Raw genomic sequence first — 25,122 nt, forward strand, 5'->3', positions numbered from 1 at the left:
TTAACGATTTATGTATAAGTAAAAAACAGTCTACAAGCTGTTCTAAAACTGAAAACACCCAGGAAAATCTTGAAAACACAATGGCGAATTTCGATTTAAAATTGGCCTTAAGCTTATTGCCAGTTGCCAGTGATGACGAATCCAGTATAAAACAATTAATTGACGGCATAGAATACTACCAATCAGAACTTGATAAGGAAGGACACAATAAATTAATTAATTTTGTATTAAAGAGTCGACTCTCGCAAGGCGCAAAGTTAAAACTATCCTTAAATTATGCCACTGTAGATGCATTGATAACAGATATGAAAACACAATTGCTGCCTAGAAAATCTGCTACAGCAATACAACGTAAGTTACAAACATTCCAGCAAAATAGTTTGACGATAGATGAGTTTGGTAGGCAGATTACCGAAATGTTTGTGGATCTAACGATTTCACAATCGGCGGGTAATTGCGACAGTTATAAAGTATTAAAGCCCCTTAATGAAAAACAGGCTATCAAAAGCTTTGCGGACGGCTTGCGTAATCGTAGGCTAAGCACGGTTATTACCGCGCGAAACTATTCGTCGCTGAAAGATGCGGTTCAAGCAGCTATCGATGAAGATGTACCAGCACCGTCTACATCAGGGGACATGCTAACTATGAATCGTTTTAATACATATGGCAATCGTCACAATTCCAGGACATTCCGTGGCCGACGCGTGCTATCTGTTGGGCATAGAGGTATGTCATCATCATACAATCGAGGTCAAGGTCAGCAGCGAGGAACACACTACACGCGGCAGCCAACCCATGCATCGCGTGGATGGAGAAGCCAGGGCGTAGGACGTTGGCCGAGAGGCAATTTTACAAGGAGGAGAGGTAGGTCACATTTTAATAATCGACCGCACATACATACTTATGAGAATACAGATTTGCATAATGATCCCATAGGACCGCAAAATGAACCTAACGAGTTTTTTCGAGACTAAAAATTATATTTGCGCTACGAATAATTTATGTAATATAACATTGTCGGGACGAAATGGATACTCTTATTCATGGTTAGTTGACACCGGAGCAACAGTATCGGCAATCAAACATAAACATATCATCGAACAGAACATTTCTATCTGTAAACAAAACATTGTCGTAAATGGGATCGGAGGCAAAGTCCAAGCAATTGGATACGTGTATTTGGATTTGTATTCTGGAAACCAAGTGCTACGTCACAAATTCTTTGTCTTTGATTCCTTACCATGTAAGTCTAGTGGAATAATTGGCCAAGACTTCTTGAACTCGTATAAGTCTGTTATCAATCTTGGAAATAAAACATTAACGTTATGGAATAATAACAGTAAAATTATGATACCATTGCAAATCGAGAAAACAGGAATAACTGTTCCGGCTAGGTCGGAATCTATTCATTTTCTTAATACTTCTTTGTCACAGGAAACTGTAATACTCACATCAGAATTACAAAATGGTGTTTTCATAGCCAGTTCGCTAGTAAACCCGCATAATGGCAAGATACCCGTACGAATACTTAACACAACGGAAAACGATTTGATTTTGAAAAATATACAACCCGAAATTAAAAAAGCAAGTGATTACATTATAACGTCTTTTGATAAAACGACTAGAGATGCAGATAGAGTTAAAAAGTTATTTTCAATACTAAAACTAAATACCTACCTAAATAAAGAGGAACAAATAGAGATAGAGAATATATGCGCAAAATATTCCGATATTTTTTATTTACCGAACGACAAACTTTCTATAACGAAATTATATCAACATAAAATTAACATAAAGCCTAATACATTACCAGTGTACACAAAACCCTATCGCTTGCCACACTTTCAAAAAGGAGAGATACAAAAGCAAGTAGATAAGCTTTTGGAACAAAATATAATTGAACCTTGTAGTAGTGAATGGTCAAGTCCAATTCTACTTGTGCCTAAAAAACCAGATAACAATGGGGAGAAGAAATGGCGGTTGGTTATAGATTATCGGAAATTAAACAACTGTGTACAGGATGACAAGTTTCCTCTGCCGAATATCACCGAAATTTTAGATTCACTATCTAATTGTATATACTTCAGCCACTTGGATTTAAATCAGGGTTTTTATAACGTGGAATTAGATAAAGAAAGCCGAAAATATACAGCCTTTTGTACAAACTCAGGGCAATACCAAATGACTCGTATGCCTATGGGCCTAAAGACCAGTCCAAGTTCCTTTTCAAGAATGATGACAATGGCTATGGCTGGTTTCACTTATGAAAAATGTCTGGTGTACCTTGATGACCTCATAATTATGGGTAGAAATCTGACGGATCATAATAAAAATCTTATTAACATTTTAGAACGTTTGCGACAAGTCAATTTAAAATTAAACCCCGCTAAATGTACTTTCTTGAAAAAAGAAATACTTTATTTGGGACATGTGGTTTCAGGTGATGGTGTTTTACCAGATCCAGATAAGATTACAATAGTGAAAAATTATCCAGTTCCAAATACAACAGATGAAGTTAAGCGTTTTATTGCCTTCGCAAATTACTATCGTAAATTCATTCCCAAGTTCGCAGAAAAAGCAAATCATTTAAACAATTTATGTAGGAAAAATTCAAAATTCATTTGGACCGAAGATTGCCAAAAGGCCTTTGAATCTCTGAAGTTAAGTATGACGTCACCACCACTTCTTCAGTATCCCGATTTCTCACAACAAAATAAATTTATAGTCCAAACCGATGCTTCAGGGTACGCAATTGGCGCAGTGTTATCAAACGCCGACGGAAGACCTATAGCATATGCTAGTAGAGGTTTAAATAAAGCAGAAAAAAAATACCCTACCATTGAAAAAGAATTACTCGCTATTGTCTGGGCTTGTAAATATTACAGACCTTACTTATATGGTAGAACATTTAAAATATTGACGGATCACAAACCATTGATTTATTTATTTAATTTAAAAGACCCTTCTAGCAGATTACTTAAGTTTAGGATTTTGTTAGAAGAATACGACTATGAGGTGGAGTATGTTAGAGGAAGAGAAAATGCGGCTGCAGATGCATTATCTCGACTCTCAATAACATCAAACGATTTAAAACAAATGCATGACTGTATCAGCGTCATGACACGTGCGCAACGAAAGAGACTAGACACATCGCTCTCGGATAATATTGTGTCTACAGACAATTGGTCTGATCAACCAAAAGTCGTAGAAACAAGTATTAAGCCGAGAGACGCAGTTGAATTGAGATTTATAAACAATAAAAGTTTATACACAAAAAGGAGAAATCATGAATTTAGTATTGAAAACAAAATATTTAGCTATGAAGAGAAGAACAAATACTTATACATAAATCCAGTTAATCAATTACAAATGACTCGAGTAGAATTTGTGAGAGAGCTGAGAGATTTTTGTAATAAAATAAACTTAGCAGAGGTATACCTAATTAAAAATAAAAATAACGCGATATTTGTAGAAAAAGTAGTCGCTGAAATAAAGAAATGCGATACATGGAAAGGTCCTAGATTATGTATTTTAAAAGAAGTGGAACGAATAGAAGATATAGATGATAGGAAGGTAATTTTAAATGACTTTCATCTCTTACCCACTAGTGGCCACGCGGGCATGAGACGAATGTTAAACAATATAAAGAAGTATTACTTCTGGCCAGGCATGGAATATGATGTAAAACGTTTCGTACAAAAATGTACTAAATGTCAGAAGCAAAAATATACTGTGCAGGTGAAAGAACCCATGGTAGTGACTACCACAGCACATACAGCTTTCGAGAAGATATATTTAGATGTAGTCGGTCCTTTAGATAAAGATAATTATAATAATACATATATTTTAACGCTACAATGTGAGCTATCTAAGTATGTGTGCGCGTATCCTTTAATTACAAAGTCAGCCGTAGAGGTAGCACAGACATTTGTTAATAGTTTTATTTTACAACACGGAGTACCAAAAGAGATAGCTACGGACAGAGGAGCTGAGTTCATGGCAAACATATTGACAGAAGTAAGTAAATTACTAGATATTAAAAAGTTGAACTCTACCGCTTATCACCACCAATCCATAGGTGCACTGGAAAACTCTCATAAAAATTTGGGTGCTTTTCTAAGGATACATGTTGGAGAAAGGCCCGAGACATGGAGTAAATGGCTTCCATTTTGGTGCTTCGCATACAACACCACGGTCCATTCTTCCACCAAGTTTACGCCATTCGAGCTAGTATACGGTAAGAAATGTAATCTTCCAAATAATTTAAGTAAAATCATAGAACCACTCTATAATCACGACAGCTATCCTTGTGAACTTAAGTACCGTCTACAAGTTACACAAAATGAAGCTCGTAAGAATTTGATAAAAAGTAAATTAAATATTAAAAGTAGATATGATAAATATATAAATCCAGTAAGTTATAAGCCCTATGATCTGATTTTAATAAAGAATGAAACAGGCAATAAGTTATCATCATTGTATCTCGGCCCTTATAGAGTAATTAAGGATATATCTCCTAACGTAGAAGTAGAGATTAATGGAAAAACGGATATAATACATAAAAATAGAACTAAGCCGTATTATGAATAAACAATGTTAAGTAATTATAAGTCACATAATATAAAGAACATAAAAATACTAATGTCAACCATACGTTAACAATAAGAACCATATCTTATGTAACAGTAACTTTATAATTTATAGGATAAAAGGGTAAAATCAAATTATATAACCAAAAAATGTAATAATTAAGATAAACCTATTATACACTTAATAAGATAATATAATCATTTAATCCAAAAAATGTAATCAATATAGAATTAACAAACGTATACATAAGTAGATATAGGAATTTGTACTCGCATATAAACAATCTATTGTAAAAGGTAACAAAAAAAAAGTTTTGTATCCAATACTTTTTGATTTTAATTTCCCTGGGAGGTGAGGTGCATATACACACTCCCTATAATTATGTCATTATAATATTGTCTTTATAATCAATAAATCAGTCTTGTATCGATCATCCGTTGTTTCACTCGTCTCACCACCATACATGGTTACCAGAATTGGTGACTAGCTCCCTGTTACATGGGACTTAAACAGACACAGCTGGCGAGAAGTGGGTGTATACTATAGAAGTATAGACCACTACCTACCCCTTTGGGGATAAAGGCGTGATGCTATGTTATGTTCAGTTCTGAATCAGCCAATCAATCGATCACAAATAGCCATACCATGTCGAACATCAAATTAATGTCAAATTGCGATCCATTTCAATCCAGTTCATTGAACAATGAACAACAATCACAAAGCCTTGTTCTTATTTTTTTTATATTGATAAACGAAACTTTATGGTTTATGAATGGTTACTATGGTCAGGGGCATAAAGAGAAACTTAGAATGGACTATACTTCGCATTTTCATTTACACGGCCAAATTCGAGAGGAAATTCACATTCCTGAGAAATGCGTTTCGGAGGTATATGACCTAACCTTCCTTTGCGGGTTGGAATGTCAGACAGGCAGTCACGTCTGTAAAAACACGAACCTGTCAAATCTTCAGGTCAGGTACGCGAACCCTGTGGAACGTTTTCCACAGGGTCCACTTTCCTAACGCCGAGCTCTTGTCTTTTGTAGGAAAAAAATAGGGCAGTGGTTTCCCTTTTGCCTTACGCCCCGCAGTACTCTCTCTGACTCGAGTGGGATGGCGCCCAGAGTAGTCTATTTCAAAGCCGTACTAGGACTCCTGTCCTCCGCTTCTGAATAGTACTGACAGTTACTGCTGCCCTCTGCCAGGTTGCAGGTTACAGTCCCTGCGACTTGCCCCTTCCATTCTGCAGTGCCGTACCGATGGCTCCCATCTCCGCCTCTGCAACCGTTGAGGTCTTCACCCTAGGTAGGTCTGGGTCCCTATCTGAACTGACCTCTGTCACCATCTCGGCAAAAAAAACTCCTCGTATTTACTTAATATCATCAAAGCAATAATTCTAAGTCTCTGAGATTGTAACGAATTAAATTTAATGAATTTAAGAGCGGTACGGTTTACCTCCGTCGTAGAAACAACCCGGCGTCGAGGTAATAAATTCGCTGTATAATATCAGGCAAGGATTAAGAAGCAGGAACGATATATACAGGGTGTTAGTGACGTCGTGACGAAAACTGAGGGATGATTCTGACCATAATTCTGAGTTGATATTAAGTGGAATTTTCCGTGGAAAAAAACATGAAAATTTTAATGAATTTTTCCGACAAGAAATTCCGCTTGTAATCTAATCAGAATCATGATCTGAATCCTCCCCCTCAGTATTCGATACGATGTCACTTACACCCCATACAAGTACATACTGGTAGCCATATAAGTACGTTTGGATGTTATTGGCTAGATGCTATTCTCTCCTTGGCCGGATGGAATTCACTACTTGTCTGCAAAGCGTGACAACTGCTTGTCGCTGGCCACTGGTGGATGTAGTCGGTGGCCCGTTTCGTCACCATACCATAGGCTGGGGGCAGCTGCTTCCGGAGTTATGTGACCTAACTTGTATTGGGCTGGTTTGCCCTTCACGGGATGGAAAGTCTAACAGGCAGTTGCTTCTATAAAAAACCTGACCTGTCAAATTTTTAGGTCAAATGGACCCTGTGGGAAACGGGTTAACGCCTCCCAGTTTTGTATGATGTCCGATAGGCAGGTAAAGTGTCGCTTTTTAGTTCACTACACCATTCATATTCTCTATTAATAATTGTAATAATCTCCCTTGGTTTCTGCATAATCCCGTCTACAAATCAGTACAAACAAGTGTTAATTAATGAAAATTACACCTAAATTCATCTCTGTCGTAATAATTATTACGACGCGCAAATTAAAATTAAAATAATATTTAAACCAGTCTCATTTCGGCTTGAACTAAGGAGTCGAACAGAATCAAGATTGTGCAACTTTTAAAAGGGTCTATTATTTTAAAAATACGCAAGAAATGCTTAACCCAACGTATGAGTAAGATCGATTTTTGCTTTTTCGTCCATATATTTTTACCACAAATGACATTTTGTTCCATAACTTCTAAATTCTTTAGATTCAATCATTGTCGTCGAATAAGGCTGTTACTGAGTGGTGACCAAGGGATGGTATGCGATATTGGGGTAGACCAGCAGCCCCCGTACTCAGGACCGGAAAGGTTGACGTGAAAGAGAGGAAGTCTATACACGGCAGTGGGTCAACACAGACTGAGTAGATAGATGTTGATAGAAAACTGTCCTATTCTGTGGGCAGCAAGCATAAACCTTAAACAGTTGACAACATAAACATGATTAAGGGAAGTAAATACAACATGAATAAGGACTTAAACAAAAGCTTTAAGGGCGTATTGTATCGGTTTTGTCTTGTGAACGTCAAGGTGTAAAGAGAAACGATTGTACTATAAGAGGCAGGGTTTTGAGAACCCCATTAGTCTGGCCAAGTAGTCAAAGCGGCAAATCTACGATAAGTCACGTCAAAACACGAAACTGAATAAAGGCAAGGGTGGTTAACTCATCGGGGTTTTAAAGCCCGTGATGACTCTTGAATTGGAAAGTTTATTGAAAATTGAATAAAGTTTATTTAGGTCAATTAAAAACTTGACAAGTATAATTGACAAATATGTATTTTTGATCAATGAGTGTAAGCTAAACAGGCTTCCCGTTATATTGACATCCAGCGGTCTTTTGGCCAACCCTAGCAGCTTAGCAACACTAACAACAATGTTATCTTAAACCATTCCGAGAAAATATTGTCAAAGGTTAACTTTGTTACGATTTGTTGAAACGTAAAGATATTCAATTTTAGATAAAATACAGCTTACACAACTTCAAAATGAAGAAACCTGTCACTGATACCTTGTGGCTTGTTTATCGAAATATACTCGTATCTATTGCTGTTAAGTATGTTATAAATGGAGGAGCTCGGTGGCGCAGCGGTTAACGCGCCCGGTCTGCGATTGTTGAAGTAAAGCAACTTTCGCAAAGGCCGGTCATTGGATGGGTGACCACCAAAAAAAAAATGTTTTCATCTCGAGCTCCTCCGTGCTTCGGAAGGCACGTTAAGCCGTTGGTCCCGGCTGCATCAGCAGTCGTTAATAACCATCAATCCGCACTGGGTCCGCGTGATGGTTTAAGACCCGATCTCCCTACCCATCCATAGAGAAGGCCCGTGCCCCAGCAGTGGGGACGTTAATGGGCTGACGATGATGATAATGTTATAAATTGGCTAGTTGACAGTAGGGAATGCAATCCCGACTCGAAATCGCTGATTCAAGATCCCCCGGGATTGGAAATATCAATCCTTCAAATATCAAAATTTGAACTTGATATCAACTCTCTGAATCATCACCCTCAGTATTCGTTACGGTGTCACTAACTCCCATACCTACTTGCATGGCTACTTGTGCGGGGTGTAAGTGACATCGTAACGAATTCTAAGAGGGATAATTCAGTTCGTTATTCAGAGTTAATATCAAGTGGAATTTTCCATCGCAAAAATATAGAATTGAAAAAAACCAATGAAATTTGCGACGGAAAATTCCACTTGACAAATCAGAATCATGGTCTGAATCATCCCACTAAGTATTCGTTACGATATCACTAACACCTTGTATATGTAATATACATATAGACTGCTACTTAAATAGATTTAATCTTGTTTCTATTCCACTCGTATTGGAACTAAACCCTCTTTTGATAGCTTCAAGCTACCACCATTTCTAAATTAATTTTCCTATATCCATACCAACTCTGTCAGTACCAGACAAATCCATTTGCTATATTCAAATGTAAAATGTTATTAATCTCGTCTTTAGATTAGCACGAGTAGGTATGACGATTAATTTTACGTCATACACATTTACGTACAACACTGTAGATTCACGCTCTTAATCTTTAACGGGGTAGGCAATTGAACAAAGACACCGGCTATCGGAAATATTGGATATGGTGAACCGCTTTGCCTGCGCCTTCAGGAATGCCTGTTTCTTTTTATTTAAAGGAAGATGACAAACTCAGTGTTAATATAATAAATAATCATCAACGGCCTCCGTGGTACAGTGGTTGAGCGTTAGGCTCACGATCCGGAGGTCCAGGGTGCGAATCCCGGTGGGGACATGTCACAAAAAATACTTTGTGACCCTTGTTTGGTTAGGACATTTGAGGCTGATCACCTGATTGTAACAAAGTAAGATGATCCGTGCTTTGGAGGGCACGTTGAACAGTCTGTTCCGGGTACTATTTACTTAGTAAGTATGTAGTTGTTACATGAGCCATGTCATGGGCCTTTGGCGGCTCAATAGTAACCCTGACACCACGGTTGATGGGGTTGGTAATGCACCTCACAACCCACACGATAGAAGAATAAGACCTAAATATTTTTAGTAGGTCTACTTTCATTCATTCTCTACACGTTCGAACTATCTAAGTATGCCTTCTATGTACATTTAAGATATTTGTTAAGCATGACTCCCTCATTCAGCGCTTATCGCTATCGACCCACTAGGGTCGATTAATTCTTTCAAATATTTTTCCTCTCAGACGACGCCCTGAGCCGAGGTTCGCGCCCAACTGGGCACCCTCAGGCCTGTTGTCTTAAACGTTGTACCGGGTGAGAGCCTTCAGCGCTCCCCATTTGTCCGGCCAAGTAGTTAATGCCATCTGCGGCAAATCTACAATAAGTCACGTAAAAAAAAAAGTTAAGCATGATAAACAAGCATTTGACCACAATCTCATCTGATGGTAATTAACGATCTGGTCAAGGTATATGCTTACCTAGTAAGTGTCTATTCACTCTTGCCTTGAAGACTACACTTGAAGGTTGAAAAGGTTACAAATAAGAATTGATTATGCACTTATTGTTAGTACCTAAAATAGTCGTAAAATCGTAATTTAACTCGCCAAGGGTAGGTCAGCTCATCAGATATGTAAATGTGGGGCCAACATTAATAATTCTGGCCATCAATCATGAAGGATCGGTAACCACGCAAGCCCTTTAAACTAAGGCCCATTCATTATACAAAAATCCTTTTTGTACACATTGGTTTTTGAAATTATACGCCGATAATTTCCTTTTTTTTATGAGGAGCTCGGTGGCGCAGCGGTAAATGTGCTCGGTCTGCGATTATTAAAGTTAAGCAACTTTCGCAAGGGCCTGTCATAGGATGGGTTCAAAACGATCTTAATAAACAAAACTATTGGATAATTATCGTTAAATGATAAACTACCATATTCGACATATTTCATATTATTATTGTAATAACTGTCGATCTACTCTGAACCGGCGTGCGTGTGAAGCGATTGATGAATGTGGAGGAAGCAAGACAAGTGTGTCAGGATCGAAGCAAATGGAATTCTATAGTCTCTGCTTACCTCGGTGGGAAATAGGCGTGAGTTTATGTATCTATGTAATAACTGTCAAGTAGGCAATTACCTGTTAAATTGACGACTGCTTTTTGTAACTAGTATTGATAGTCTGTTTGTTTTTATTACACGAAACAAAAAGATTTGCGTCTTAATATAAATCTTCAGTTAATTACAAATCTTCCCGCGTCTTAGCGAATTACGACCGTGCTAATTTCTTTACCACATCCGTATTACTGACAACAAAGCGGTGGGTTCGCTGTCAATCTGCCAATAGGAACCCTTTGTGTTCGTACAAAATTGATCAAAGCAGTGTTTCGCGCGTCAGTATAGACAGTTGATTGGAAAAGTTGCTGTCAACTAACGCAGCGTAGTTGGGCAATTAGTTATTAGTCAGGACATTAGTCCTTTTTTGACGTGACTTATTGTAGATTTGCCGGAAATGGCATTAACTACTTGGCCGGACAGATGGGGAGCGTTGAAGGCTCTCGGTACAAAGTTTAAGACAACATGCTTGTGGGTGGCCAGTTGGGCGCGAACCTCGGCTCAGGGCGTCGTCTGAGAGGAAAAAACATTTGAAAGAATTAATCGACTCGAGTAGCGATAAGCGCTGATTGAGGGAAATCGTCGACCAGGACATTCATCACAGGCCTTTACATCTTTATCAGATGATTCAAACAGCGTTTCTGTGGCAGCTTTTAAAATGGCTGTAAAGTCCAATGCGAGAGCGACAGTAGCGGCCGCACGACTGGCATTGTAGTTGAGGGTTATTAGACGGCTCAGGTGGTAAATCAGCCCTTTCATTTCTGTGTCGCCTCTCGCGCTTGTCGGCCAGAATCTGGAACCAGGTTTTATCGTGTGCTTTGCACCCATCGGCCAAAGACGTCCTCCACTTATTCCGGTCACTGGCCAGGTCCTCCCATTTATCGGGGCTGATCTTAAAAGCAAGCAGTCCAAGGCTTATTACCAACTAATGACAAAAGTTACAAAAAGTCACTATGGTCCTGCGGTACACCCAGGGCTCTTCCTTCCCAAACGGGGAGCGCCGTTTCGAACCCCAGTACTTGCACCAATGAGTTATTTTAATCTTAAGTGCAGTTTTCACTCGGTGAGGAGTGGATACTTAACTTAGTTCATCTTGCGATAAATGTATCTCTGACCATGGCATGGAGGAGCTCGGTGGCGCAGCGGTAAACGCGCTCGGTCTGCGATTGTTGAAGTTAAGCAACTTTCGCCGGTCATAGGATGGGTGACCACAAAAAAAAGTTTTCATCTCGAGCTCCTCCGTGCTTCGGAAGGCACGTTAAGCCGATGGTCCCGGCTGCATTAGCAGTCGTTAATAACCATCAATCCGCACAGGGCCCGCGTGATGGTTTAAGGCCCGATCTCCCTATCCATCCATAGGGAAGGCCCGTGCCCCAGCAGTGGGGACGTTAATGGGCTGGTGATGATGATGATGATGACCATGGTATAAGTACACCAGGTACGCTCAAAAGTGACATCCAACATTTCAAGATTAGCCCAACCGACGTCATCCTACCCTGCGTTGTCATTGCAAAAATAAATTATCCACGACCATTGTTTTTATATTTACTTTCCAAGGAAATTTTGAACTTTTAGTAAAAGAGTTACATACAGTTTTAATGTTTTTATATAAGTGACAAGTAATAGTAATTAAATACATTAGTCAGTAATTCATTAATTTTCAATACTAAAATGTACGTCCTTGGAATGTTGGAGATACTAATTTAATGGTAACATAGTGGTAACACATACGTCATCAAAGGACTAGCAATGGCGGTTGTCATAGGATTGAGCATACCTTGAGGGTTAAAAATGCCACATCGAAGCAATTCATCTAACAAAAGCAATATTGCAATTTGACATGCGTGCATTGCGCACCTACTTTTTAACCCCCGACGCAAAAACGACGGGGTGTTATAAGTTTGACGTGTCTATGTAAATGTGTATGTGTCTGTCTGTGGCATCGTAGCTCCCAAACGGATGATCCGATTTTAATGCGGTTTTTTTTGTTTGAAAGGTATATCAGTCGAAAGTGTTCTTAGCTATGTTTGGTCGAAATCGGTTCAGGTCTTCAAGGTCATTAGGTCGTTTCTTAAGTGTGATAAGAATGTTACACGCTCAGTTTGCTTGTAAGCATTGTGGGATAAGTTATTTTTTGCTTTCTACAAGGTTTAGCATTTTTAACCTTTTGTCTTAATAATTGAGTACTTTTTTTTGGTCGGGGGTTTTTAACTGTTTTAATTTAATGTTATATATGCTTCGATGTGGCCTTTTAACACTCCTGGTTTTCTTATACCATGCCTCTGACTACCCCAAGTGGGTTATAGTTGTGAGCTAATGTTTATTGTGTTGAAAAAGTCACGTATGTCAGAGAGAATCTCTACGGATGTTTATATGGGACTCTCTTAAAGCTTTCACGTGACATGAATAAAAAACACAGTTACGACATTGTGCTTACATCCTTCCAGCGCTCAACCTTCTTAGTGGTTATGGCATATTATTATGTATAATACCCACAGACATTTAGCATTTGGCATTTTTAGGCCGCCTTTGCCCACCTTAGAATAAGTTTACCCTGTAAATGTTTTGTAAAATGTGCAATAAAGTGTTTTATTATTATTATTGTGTCTTTTTCATATCTCGGGCCTATGGAGGCCCGGACTTTTAGAAGGCGTGCGTGGGGCCGAAGCCAACACGTAGAGGCCCCTTAATTATTATTATTATTACATTTAATACTTCAAGAGGAGCAGACTAAACATAAATATCATACCTACAACACTGATAATGGTGCTAATTCCTGTAAATACCATCTATTTTTATTTTAAGTTATACTTGTCATAGTCTAATCCGCCGAAAAGGAAAGGAACAGATGACAACTGTTAATTTTACAATGAATAAATAACCCGGGTGAATAAAATAGGCATCACCCTGATATGCAAAACATTAGATGTGTGCTGTCATATTAATTCTGTCGGGTTATTGTCCAATATAAATTTTGGAAGGGCTTTTTAAATTTCTGTCTTAAATTGACGTGTGTTCCATAAATTTTATGCCTGTCGATTTCCCGTTACTTTCTTTTTCAGCGGATAAGAAAATGACAGGTATAACTTAAAAAAAAAAATAGATGGTGTGTGCTGGAATCAGCACCATTATGTTATTAATATTATATTTAATGTATGTTTTATTTTATTTTTATTTATTTATTTTCTTATAAAAACAATGTTACAAACACTGGAATACAGACATCGGTAAACCCGCAAAAGATTGTCTCGATGCCTGCTCCTCGCACCACGTCACAATGGTTGTATTATATTTAATTAAAAATACAAGCTATACAGACCTATAGGTAAGTACTCTGTCTACCACGATAACCAACCCTAAATAGTATGTAGTATTATAATGTAATCTATGCTAACAGGAAGGTAGTTCTAAACAAGTCACAGTCCTCCGGTAGCTGATGGTCGGTTCTTATCACTGTTACACAGCCCACTCCACGCGCTGCTTAAACATTCCAACCAGTTTTGTATTATTACTTTACACTTAATAGGATGTGATGCAATTATAACTTCTGCGTCTGGCACCGATTTTGAGCTCCTAATTTGTTTTAATACGCTCGCTCGAGTTACCAAAATCCGTCGCAATTTACTTAGGCATTTAATGTAGAAAAGTTTTGCACTGAAGTAAGTTAGATTGAGATATCGTTTTACTGGTACCTCTTTATTTAAGTTAGACATAATTATGCTGGCACAGTTGGCTCGGGACCTCCTTGCATGATAGTTGATATTTGACTTCTTGCCATGCAGATTATAAGAATGCATAAGACGGCCTTGTTAGTACATTTTCGCGGAGTTCCGTTAGTCGTAAAGTTTGCGGACGAGTGGAATGCAAAGTTGAAGTAGGAACTATTTTACCTAGGAAATGACTATTCACTCTAGCATTGAAAACTCCCAGATTATAACGAGTTGGAAAAACAGACGACGGCAGACAGTTCCAGTGCTTAGCTGTTCGCATCAATAAGGAAGAGGCAAAACATTTAGTGCGGATTAGTGACATATCATAACAATGGAATGCCTGCTAAAGTCTGGTTGTCCGTAGATAGAATGCAGTAGGTAGTATCTTTAGTCTTCGGGTAAGGCCTTACTGTTCGAATCCTCACATAAAATAATGTGGCAACACTAGTTTTAAGTTTTTAAATTCGACCACAAGATGGCGATTCTAACACTCTTTACTTCAACTAATTGCTTACTTACTCAACATGTAACTATAATATTATTAAATACAGTCCAAAGTTAACTTTTATGTGTAAATTAACAGCCTCCGTGGTCTAGTGGTTAGAGCGTTAGACTCACGATCTGGAGGTCCGGGTTCGATTTCCGATGTGGACATTGTCGAAATCACTTTGTGAGACTGTCCTTTGTTTGGTAAGGACTTTTCAGGCTTGAATCACCTGATTGTCCGAAAAAGTAAGATGATTCCGTGCTTCGGAGGGCACGTTAAGCCGTTGGTCCCGGCTATTAGCTGTAAAAACACCTCCACCAACCCGCATTAGAGCAGCGTGGTGGAGTATGCTCCATACCCCCTCCGGTTGATTGAGGGGAGACCTGTGCCGAGCAGTGAAACGTATATAGGCTGTTTATGTATGTAGGTGCAATTTTATTTAAATTAACACCAGCTCCGCACACTTTCCTAGATGACATTGACAATTCTGATACTCCCGCAATAAGTATATCATTGCTGATACAATAAGGAAATAAATCTTTCCATAAGGAAAATAGAGCAAAATTTAGTTTCCCACTTTATTTTTGTGTTTGATAAGCACCTTATGATATCTTCCTTCAGGGAAACGTATTAGTTTGCGAAACGAAAAGTATTTTCGTGTTATTTTAGTTTGCTTTGGGTTGTGTGGGATGTTGTGGGGTGTAATCTGCGGCAGGTAAGAGGACTAGGTGGGTAGGAAATAGCAGAAATGTGTGTAGATCAATAAAATATAGTTTTTTTTGTAATAACGGATTTTCCAGGCCACATTTAAGGATTTCAGACATATGCACCTTTTATCTTTGTTTTTGGGTATAAATGATGACCCTTTGTTATTACACCCATCCAAAACACATCTTTACCCATTAGGTATTATTCTGATCAAAATGATAAGCATTAGGTATAAGTATCAATTCATATCAAGGTACAATATTAATAATAAATAATTCTGATCAAGATACAATATCTGATCCAAATATCAACAAATAATATTATGCCCAGCAGTGGGCGGCGTACGTCGTAAGTTAAACTTTCGTTACGATTTGAAGAAAGACTCTTTCATCACATCGCGTGAATGAAAAAAGCTTTTTAACATTATTTTGTAAATACTAAGCTAATGGAACTGATAGGCGCGTTGCTCACACGACTAACAGTAGAGTCGGCATTTCGGCTGAGACGGGGGGGGGGGGGGGGGGCTACATCGGAGTTGATGCGGGGGCGCAGCGGAGTAAAGGCGGGGGCGCAGCGGAGTCGATGCGGGAGCGCAGCGGAGTAGAGGGGGGCACATCGGAGTCGAAGCGGGGGCGCAGCAGAGTAGAGAGTAGAGGCGGGGTCACATCGGAGTCGAAACGGGGGCGCAGCGGAGTCGAGACGGGGGCGCAGCGGAGTAGAGGCGGGGGCGCAGCGGAGTAGAGGCGGGGGCACATCGGAGTCGAAGCGGAGGCGCAGCGGAGTCGAGACGGGCGTTTCTTGCCGCCATTTTATTATTTCATTTCATACATATGATAATTCATAGTTCTAAATTAACAGTTCCGCGACCCCGCGTGCCGCATCGACTCTCGTGTGAGCGACGCGCCTAATACTGACTTAGGTCAGCCTAAAAAAGATAATGTTTGCTTAACAAATACATTTGAGCTGAAAAAGCGTTCGTATAAAATACAGAAAGTAAACCTTTATCTGAAACCTAAGTAAATTCACTCGCATTGCGTATAAAATATTCAGGTGTTCAAGCAATTTTTTTTTGTTTCAGACTAAATATATGAATGCCTACGAAACTGCTTTTACATACATACATGAACTTAAACATTTAATAAAGTTAAATATGAGATAGCTAAATTACACTTGAGATATCTCCTTTCATAATAACATACAGGGTCTTAGTGAGTGAGGTTGATATCAAGTGGAATTTTGCGACGGAAAATTCCACTTACTACACTACTAAAAACTACACTACACTACTACTTAAATACTACACACTACTTCACTACACTACACTACTACTATACTACTTCACTACTTATTTATTTATAAAGTACAGCCACATCACATACATTAAAACCTTTGTACATTTAGAAGGTTACGATATTGTGACTAATACAATGACAATTACGGCGTACATAACTTATACAATTAAGGGTAAGTATTTTAAAATAAAGTAAAATTAAAAATAAATTATTATTAAAATAAAATTAATTAAAATTAAATTATTATTATTATTTTTTTAGGCCGCCTATTGTGCTTATGTTTTATTCGTATGTTTATGTCCTTTATATATGTTGTTGTGCAATAAAGTATTATTGATTGATTGATTGATTAAAATTACACAGCATTAAAATTTTGAAATTAGATAATTAAATTAGGTAAATATAAGTATAAGAAAATATAAATAATTAACAATAAAATAAATACTTAAATAAATACGTAATACTTAAATATTTCGCTAGGACCGCCACTGATCAAACCCCGTTATAGCTTTAAATATAAAAACAAAACATTACCCTGTAAAAATACGGTTTCAGCTTAACCAAATAAACACAGCTAATATTCTGTTCGTTACATATGAATTCGAGCCAAGAATCTGACAAATCCTATTTCCACAAGCCCGGATTAGCTATACCGATCCACTTAGCGGACTAACTAAACAGGCCTAAAGAAAACTTGCGAAGTTACTACAAGTCACGTGCTAGTGTTGTCATTGTTACATTTTTTTACTACATGCATAAAATAAAGTTACGGCTACTTGATGGATGGGGTAGCCAAAGCTGTAAGTAGTTATTAAGACTACCTACAGTCATGAGCAATATAATGTACCCACTTTAGGACTATCGCACTAACATATTTGACATTTAGTGAGACTTACAGTTCAATTTGTCAAAAAAGTTAATGTGACATGGTACCAAAGTGTATACATATTAATGCTCGTGACCGTACAACCCCTCCTAATTCGTTCTATTCGGCCTTTTGTGGCTGTGCCCAACCCGTTAGGAAAGAAAACGCAAGCGAACACAAAGTAATCATCAACACCATTATCTAAGTAAAATATTTACGTATAGAAAAAATAAGTCATCATCCCGTTTTTCACAGAGTCCGCTTACCTAACCTGAAGATTTGACAGGTCCGGTTTTTTACAGAAGCGACCGCCTGTCTGACCATCCAACCCGCGAAGGGAAAACCAGCCCAATACAGGTTAGGTCACATACCTCCTAAAATACATTTCTCGGGAATGTGGGTTTCCTCACGATGTTCCTTCACCTTTGAGCACGTGATAATCATTTATGATCCAAACATGAATTCGGAAACAAATTCGACAATCATTGCTGGATTCGAACCTGCGACCTCAAAGTGAGAGGCAAGCGTTCTACCAACTGAGCTACCACGGCTCCAATTGTGTATCAAAAAAAATAAGCATCTAATTTAATATTCGTCGTAATATGTTAAGTAAAATAGGCTCATGCATGACTGTATTCCCGAATAAGTACTTAACAGCCTCGGTGGTCTAGTGGTTAGAGCGTTAGGCTCACGATCCAGGTCCAAATTCGATTCCCGACGGGGACATTGTCGAAATCACTTTGTGAGACTGTCCTCCGGTTGATTGAGGGGAGGCCTGTGCCCAGCAGTGGGACGTGTATAGGCTGTTTATGTTGTATGTTATGTAAGTACTTAACCACGTGTCGATCTTTCTGTTAGACCGACGTGATTGGTGGTGAGCCGAATCTATAATGGTCGATCCGAGACGAAAGACAAATTAATAACCCATTGGCAAGTCCGATACCGGGGATCAAACCGGTGCTCCTCGTTTGAGAAGCAAGCCAGGCACACAGGACCACAGCGACTTACCCACAACTTACCGTATGTTCCGCCTATAAAGTGAACACGACACTCAATCAAAACTCAATAATTACAATGTACAAAATATGACCGTTACTCGAATCGAGGCCGAACGGTAATCGATTGTCCACTCGATTCCAACCGAATAATCCAGTCGGTTATAATCGATTCAACAGTGGATATCGGCTCGGGACGCTTAATTACATCGATATAGTTGGAATTAGTGCAAATTCGATTTTAATTGCGTTAATATCGATTCGTAATTAAGGGAAAAGCTCTCGTTATACAATACAGTACGGCGTAATACAATAAAGTTGTGTTTCGTCTAATTATTACGATTGTCCTTAATTGTCCGTTGCTTTTACTTTTAAATACTTGCAATTAAACGTATCCGGTTAATATTTTATATTATAATTTGAATTTGGAAAGTGGTTTCTCTTGAATAACAATATAAACAAATTACAATCTGCCATTAGCAGCAGTATACAGGGTGTTAGTGACATCGTAACGAAAACTTTGAAGAATGATTTATACTTACCAAGATACTGTGTTGATATAAAGTGGTATATTCCGTCGTAAAAGTATGGAACTGAAAATAATAAAGAAAGGAAATCCCACTTGACATTAACTCAGATTCATGGTCTGAATCATCCCCTAACATCCCCTGTATGTAGAAATTTACCAAAATACCGTGACTCAAAAAAATGTATGAAAGTTTATTATCAGAAATGATATCTTAATAATGAATGAGTGAGGTAGCTATATTGTAAATAACAAATGAACAGAGGTTCCCAAACCAGGCGGAGCCTGTTTCTCGGGAAACCGTAAAAAATAGGGTACAAGATTGGAAACAATTTTCCAAGCTAAAATCAATTAATAACAAATAGGAAACTTAAAAGTAAACTTCTAAACACTCATAAACAAATCAAAAGACTAACGTGATCGAAAACAGTATGTATGTTAATTAATTCACAAATACATTTCAAAATTAACAGCCGTCAATCATCCGTCCCTTTTCTTTTCGGCGGATTAAAAAATGATAGGTATAACCTAAAATAAAATTAAGAGTGTCTGCAGGAATCAGGGCTATTATTTCTCATTAGCATCTAATAGGTTGACCATAACTGGCCAATTTCCTTTTCCCTACTGTTACAAATGAGGTAGGTACTTTATGTCATCCGATGATTAACATTATCAATCGTTTGTTGCAGGTGGGCACTATTCCGGTGTAAACTGGTTATACCACTACCAATGGTTGACTCGATCACATATCTACAAATAGACCTCTGATTTTCAACTGGTAAGTTTCAATTTTAAACTACATAACGGTGCTGATTCACACATCATCTAATTTTATTTTAAATTATACTTCTCATTTTCTTATCCGCTGAAAAAGAAAGGGAACGGTAATCGACAGGCATAAAATTTATATAAGACAGACCTTAGGCCCGCTACCCGTTTCCTGACCCGAAGCTGCATCGCTTCGACGGTCCTTACGAGACGGACGGGTCGACAGAATAACTACGGCTGCGAAGAACCAAATTGTTTTTGTGTTCCTTTTTTATATTCCAGAACGTTTTTTAAATATTATTTTCGCTATTTGTGAATATTTATTTAGGAAGCTCACTTCAAAATTCTTAAAGCCCCGCGCGGCATCGTTTCAGTGTTCGGTATTCCTTTTGGCATAATCTTTAAAACTTTCGTTGATCAACGGAGGTAGGCGTGGTTCGATACCTTTTTTTACGTTTCATATTCAATATTCTTTATTTGATAATGATTAACGTTAAATTATAACTATTTCCTTTTTTTAGTATTTTCCCATTAAATTTATTTTCTTGTTAGCGAGTTCCTCTTCTTATCGCTACATTTTTGGCGCTACAATACATTATCTTATGTTATAAGAAGATATGATATGTTATACTGTTACTTATAAATAAATTTCAGGACTGACCATTGAACTTGGCACCCATTTAGATCTCACTTCTTTTGTCGTTGAAGTCCACAACCAAGGCATTTATCATAATATTGAACTTGGCTCTCATTTCACATTTATGTTTTTGATTGGATATCATTACTTTTTGTAGGTTAGTACATATCCTCGTAACGCCGTGGGTTCTTTTAAAATGACAAATTCAAAACTAAAAGTACTTAGTGCTCTGCCTACCCCGATATAGGCGTGATTGTATGTTATATTATATGTTCAGTTAATCCACATACCTACCACATAAAGACCGGCTGTCATGAGTTTTGATTACTTACTGATTCTTACATCTATAGTTAGGTACAGGCACTAATTAGGTATTTATGTTAAGCGTTCATAATAGAATCTAATTATTTAAAAATTGCCAGTTTTTTATTTTTTCCTTTGTATTCATCTAATTACCTATCTGCATACCAAATTTTGACTATCTAGGTCATCTGGAACTGGGTTAGAGTTTTGATCTATAGGTCAGTCAGTCAGTCAGTCAATGATAAAATTGAGGATTTTTGGACATTAATATCTAAATAACCGTTTGAGATAAGCTTATAAAATTTAGAACACATATGTATCTCGCAAGTTTCAATTATATGAGCAAAATTTGATATGTTTATGTGAAATAGTTTTTGATTTATGAGGGGGTCAAAAGTGGCTCCAAATGGTTCGTGTAATATTACACACGGTGCGGCTCGCCAGTTCTGTTTCTTGCACTTGGCTTGACACGCTACTGCGTGTCTAGATACACCTCGATCTACCCCTTCGGAGATACAAGCGTGATGCCATGTGATGTTTGAACATTTTACCAAAATAGTCCAAAATTTAAGTGATAGACATTTCACCACTTTATATAACAGCCATCCTAGACCAAGTAAAAGCAATTAATATTGCCAACACTGGCAACACTAAATTGGCGGTTGGTAGACAAATTACTTTAGTAACGTCGTCTCACCCGTTGACCTAGCTCCGATATCTAAAGGTTGAACAAATAACAATTTTGATGCGCATCAAATTGTGCTGATTGAGCGGTTAGATTAAGTAACTTCGGCGTTAGTAAATATTTGGGTGGCCGGTTTATACCTATCATTTTTAAAAGATTTTCGTTTTCACAACGGCCTCTGTGGTCTTGTGGTTAGAGCGTTAGGCTCACGATCTGGAGGTCCGGGTTCGATTCCCGATGGGGAAATTGTCGAAATCACTTTGTGAGACTGTCCTTTGTTTGGTAAGGACTTTTCAGGCTTGAATCTCCTGATTGTCCGAAAAAGTAAGATGATTCCGTGCTTCGGAGGGCACGTTAAGCCATTGGTCCCGGTTATTAGCCGTAAAAACACCTCCACCAACCGATTAATGTTCTTATTTTATATGTAATTGTGTTTTTATCGTTACATCATTGTTATATGTTTAAATATTAATAAAGAAATTTGTAAAACAAAAAAACAAAACCTCCACCAACCCGCAGTGGAGCAGCGTGGTGGAGTATGCTCCATACCCCCTCCGGTTGATTGAGGGGAGGCCTGTGCCCAGCAGTGGGACGTATATAGGGTGTTTATGTATGTATGTATGTTTCGTTTTGAAACTCTAGGACTTACGCAATACTAATCACCTCATAGGTGTTCGTACGCAAGCGTTTTTTTTTTGACGTGACTTATTGTAGATTTGTCGCAAATGGCATTAACTACTTCCGGGCAAATGGGGAGAGCTGAGGGCTCTCACCCGTTACAAATAAGACAACAATGCCGACAGTTAGGCGCGATTCTCGGCTCAGGCCGTCGTCTGAAAGCATTACATTTGAAAGAATTAATCGACCCTAATGAACCGATAGTAGTAAACGCTTATCGGGCTTATCGGGGTCCTGGCGCGTTTGTTGTCGCAAGCTGATTGGCCGCCTCTATGGCCAGGGAAATCGGTTCGTCAGGGTCGTATATTACGTCCTTCGAGCGCTGAAAATTACTTACTAATAACACAGAAAGTTCGTCCATTGATATTTTTAAGCGAAGAGTTATGGAACACTATCTATCTCTATGTAAGTAATATATAATGGTATTGTAAGTATTTAAAATATAATTTAATTTTTATAATATATTGATTTTATTTATTTATCTATATATGTATATTTACGTTTATAGTTATATATTTATGTAAGCATGCGTGTATGTAAGTATTGTTAATAAATTGTATGTGTAATATCTATTACGTTTCTATTTGTTAGTGATGTACACGCCTGTCTGCCCTCGTTTAGTTTTTAAGTTAATCTCTTTCCTGGTCTGCTGGAAGAGATTTCTGCTAGAAATAAGCTGAATCGTTTGTCTTGTGTTACTCTAATTGTTTTATATTCTGTTCTGTGTCCAAGAAACTGTTAAATTATTAAATAAATACAGAATTTACACAGGGTGTTAGTGACACAGTATCAAATACTTCACACACACACACACACGCGCGCACAGCTAGTATAGTACGTAGTCGTTACATGAGTCATGTCAGGGGCCTATGGCGGCTCAATAATAACCCTTTAGGGTTGATGGGGTTGGTAATCCACCTCACAACCCACACTATAGAAGAAGATCAAATACTGACGGAGATTATTCAGTTCACGATTCAAAATTGTCACTTAGAATTTTCCGTCGCAAAGCTCATGAGAATGCATTAAAAATATTTCCAGTTCCATACTTTTGCGATGAAAAATTCCACTTGATATTATAACTTAGAATCAAGAACTGAATCATCCCCCTCAGTATTCGGTGCGGTGTCACTAACACCCTGCATATTACTAGTCTAGTAGATAGATAATTCGGGTAATGATAACATTGTCAATCAATACTATATATATTATAATGGTACCAATCAAAAGGATATTTGTATGATAAACGATCAATTCTTTCAAGGACGTCTTGTGGATGGTAACAAATGAATCTATTTGCTATGATTGATTGATTACTATTGTTCTAATGTATGTAGTTGTAATAATATGAAAGCAAATAGTTACATCAATGTATGAAAGTAATCGTATCTTGGTAAACAATATATCAAGTATGATTCATGCATGAGTGTAGATGATAGTTTAAAGAACTATTATTTAAGTCTCAATTGAGATGCATTAGTTGTATGCATGTGTACATTATAGGCATATGATGAAAATTGATGACAATGAATGAAGAAACCTAAGCGCCCACCGTCGGAGCAGAGTCCTACTCCGAACCTCAAACGAATTAACTCAAAAGTAAAATAAACTTTCGAGTTATAAAGCGGCTTGTTGGCACGAAGCGAAAATAGGTAGTTACACTTTGTTTATTGAATATTCCGATATAATAACACTATCGCGTTTTCCGACTAACTTAATGCGATTAGTAACCACAAAAGACCACTTCGTTTAATTATTTAGATTATTCAATGAAGGAAGCTACCATGTATTTCACGTTCCCGCCAAAAAGCCTAATACCATAAACATTTCTTTTTGTTAAATTTGCACCGAGAAGGAGCAGGCAAAGGAACATAGCCATACAGCCTGGTCAAATGAATTTTTTTCTTCATGTGATTTCTTGAATTTGTTTTCTGATAATACCATAAACAACCATAGTGTTCTCTCATACTTTTTTATCAATCTTACGTTCCGTTCTACTCACTTTCCTACATAAATGCACATACAAAAACTTAAGTTCCTTACGTCTCATTTTGATGTTATTTAATAAACATTACAAAACACTTTAGAAAGTTATTTTTGCTAATGTTTTAACACTATTCATAAATGGTTACTTACTTTGCGTTTAAAATAATTACATAGTAAAATACATTGCGTCTGTCTAAAAAAAATTACCTGTTTTTTGTTCCTCGTATAGAGACAGCATTTTATTATTATGTGATATTTAATACCTTGTTAGATTATCTGCTATAATAACACACATTGTGTGATTTTATTTTTTAATTATTGGGTGTTCTTTCGATTGATTGAGGGGAGGCCTGTGCCCAGCAACGGGAAGTAAGTTCCGTAACAAATAAGTGTTAACATTCAAGTAAAAACGGAAAGTTATAATTATGTAAATATAATCAGATAACACAAAGTCGTTCGTACCAACACACCGTTATGAAACATTTTTTTTATTTCTATTTTAATGTTATTATTGAGCCGCCACAGACTTAACGTGCACGAAATCATCTTAGTTTTTCGGACAATTAAGTGATACAAGCCTGTAAACTTTACCAAACAAAGGACCCGATGTGTCCCCATCGGGAATCGAACCCGGACCTTCAGATCATTAACCACTACACCAAGGAGTCTGTTAAAATTAATACCCATAGGAAACTAATTAAATTTTTCCAGACGAGGGAATATAAATACACTTTACATATCGAATGGGATGATCACGCGAGAGTTGTCCATAATATAGACTTATATGTATATAACGGGAGCTTGTAGGAAGACATTAAATATGCAAGCCTAGAGGCGGTAATTATCGACTAGCTGTTATAATATTAGAACGAGACAACGATATACAGATGTTTTGATTTATGGATTTCCTATAGGTTAAGAGCTGCTCGAAAAACTGCGATCTCGAACTCGCAAATCTTCAGATTTTTAAGGAGTGCGAAGCGATGGAAAGGAAGCGCGGGAATTTGTTACGAAATAACAATTGTTTTTTTTTTCTTCTTTTTAATGACGTAACTTAGGATCGC

At 37.7% G+C, this 25,122-nt stretch overlaps 1 protein-coding gene across 3 annotated transcripts in view; it reads left to right on the plus strand.

The window, feature by feature from the left end:
- Positions 1–25,122, plus strand: part of LOC126380508 (uncharacterized) — a 215,022-nt gene that overhangs the window by 92,903 nt on the left and 96,997 nt on the right. The window contains exons 1-2 of one of the 3 annotated variants that reach the window (XM_050029985.1): positions 17,815–17,837; positions 19,691–19,779. The exons of 1 other annotated variant lie outside the window; for it this stretch is intronic. The gene's annotated coding sequence lies outside the window, so the exon portion shown is untranslated. Of the gene's footprint in view, positions 1–17,814; positions 17,838–19,690; positions 19,780–25,122 lie in introns of those variants that run through there. One more of the 3 variants, XM_050029970.1, reaches the window with a different exon arrangement.

Source organism: Pectinophora gossypiella, chromosome 3, assembly GCF_024362695.1.
Source record: "Pectinophora gossypiella chromosome 3, ilPecGoss1.1, whole genome shotgun sequence".
Taxonomy (NCBI): Eukaryota; Metazoa; Arthropoda; class Insecta; order Lepidoptera; family Gelechiidae; genus Pectinophora; species Pectinophora gossypiella.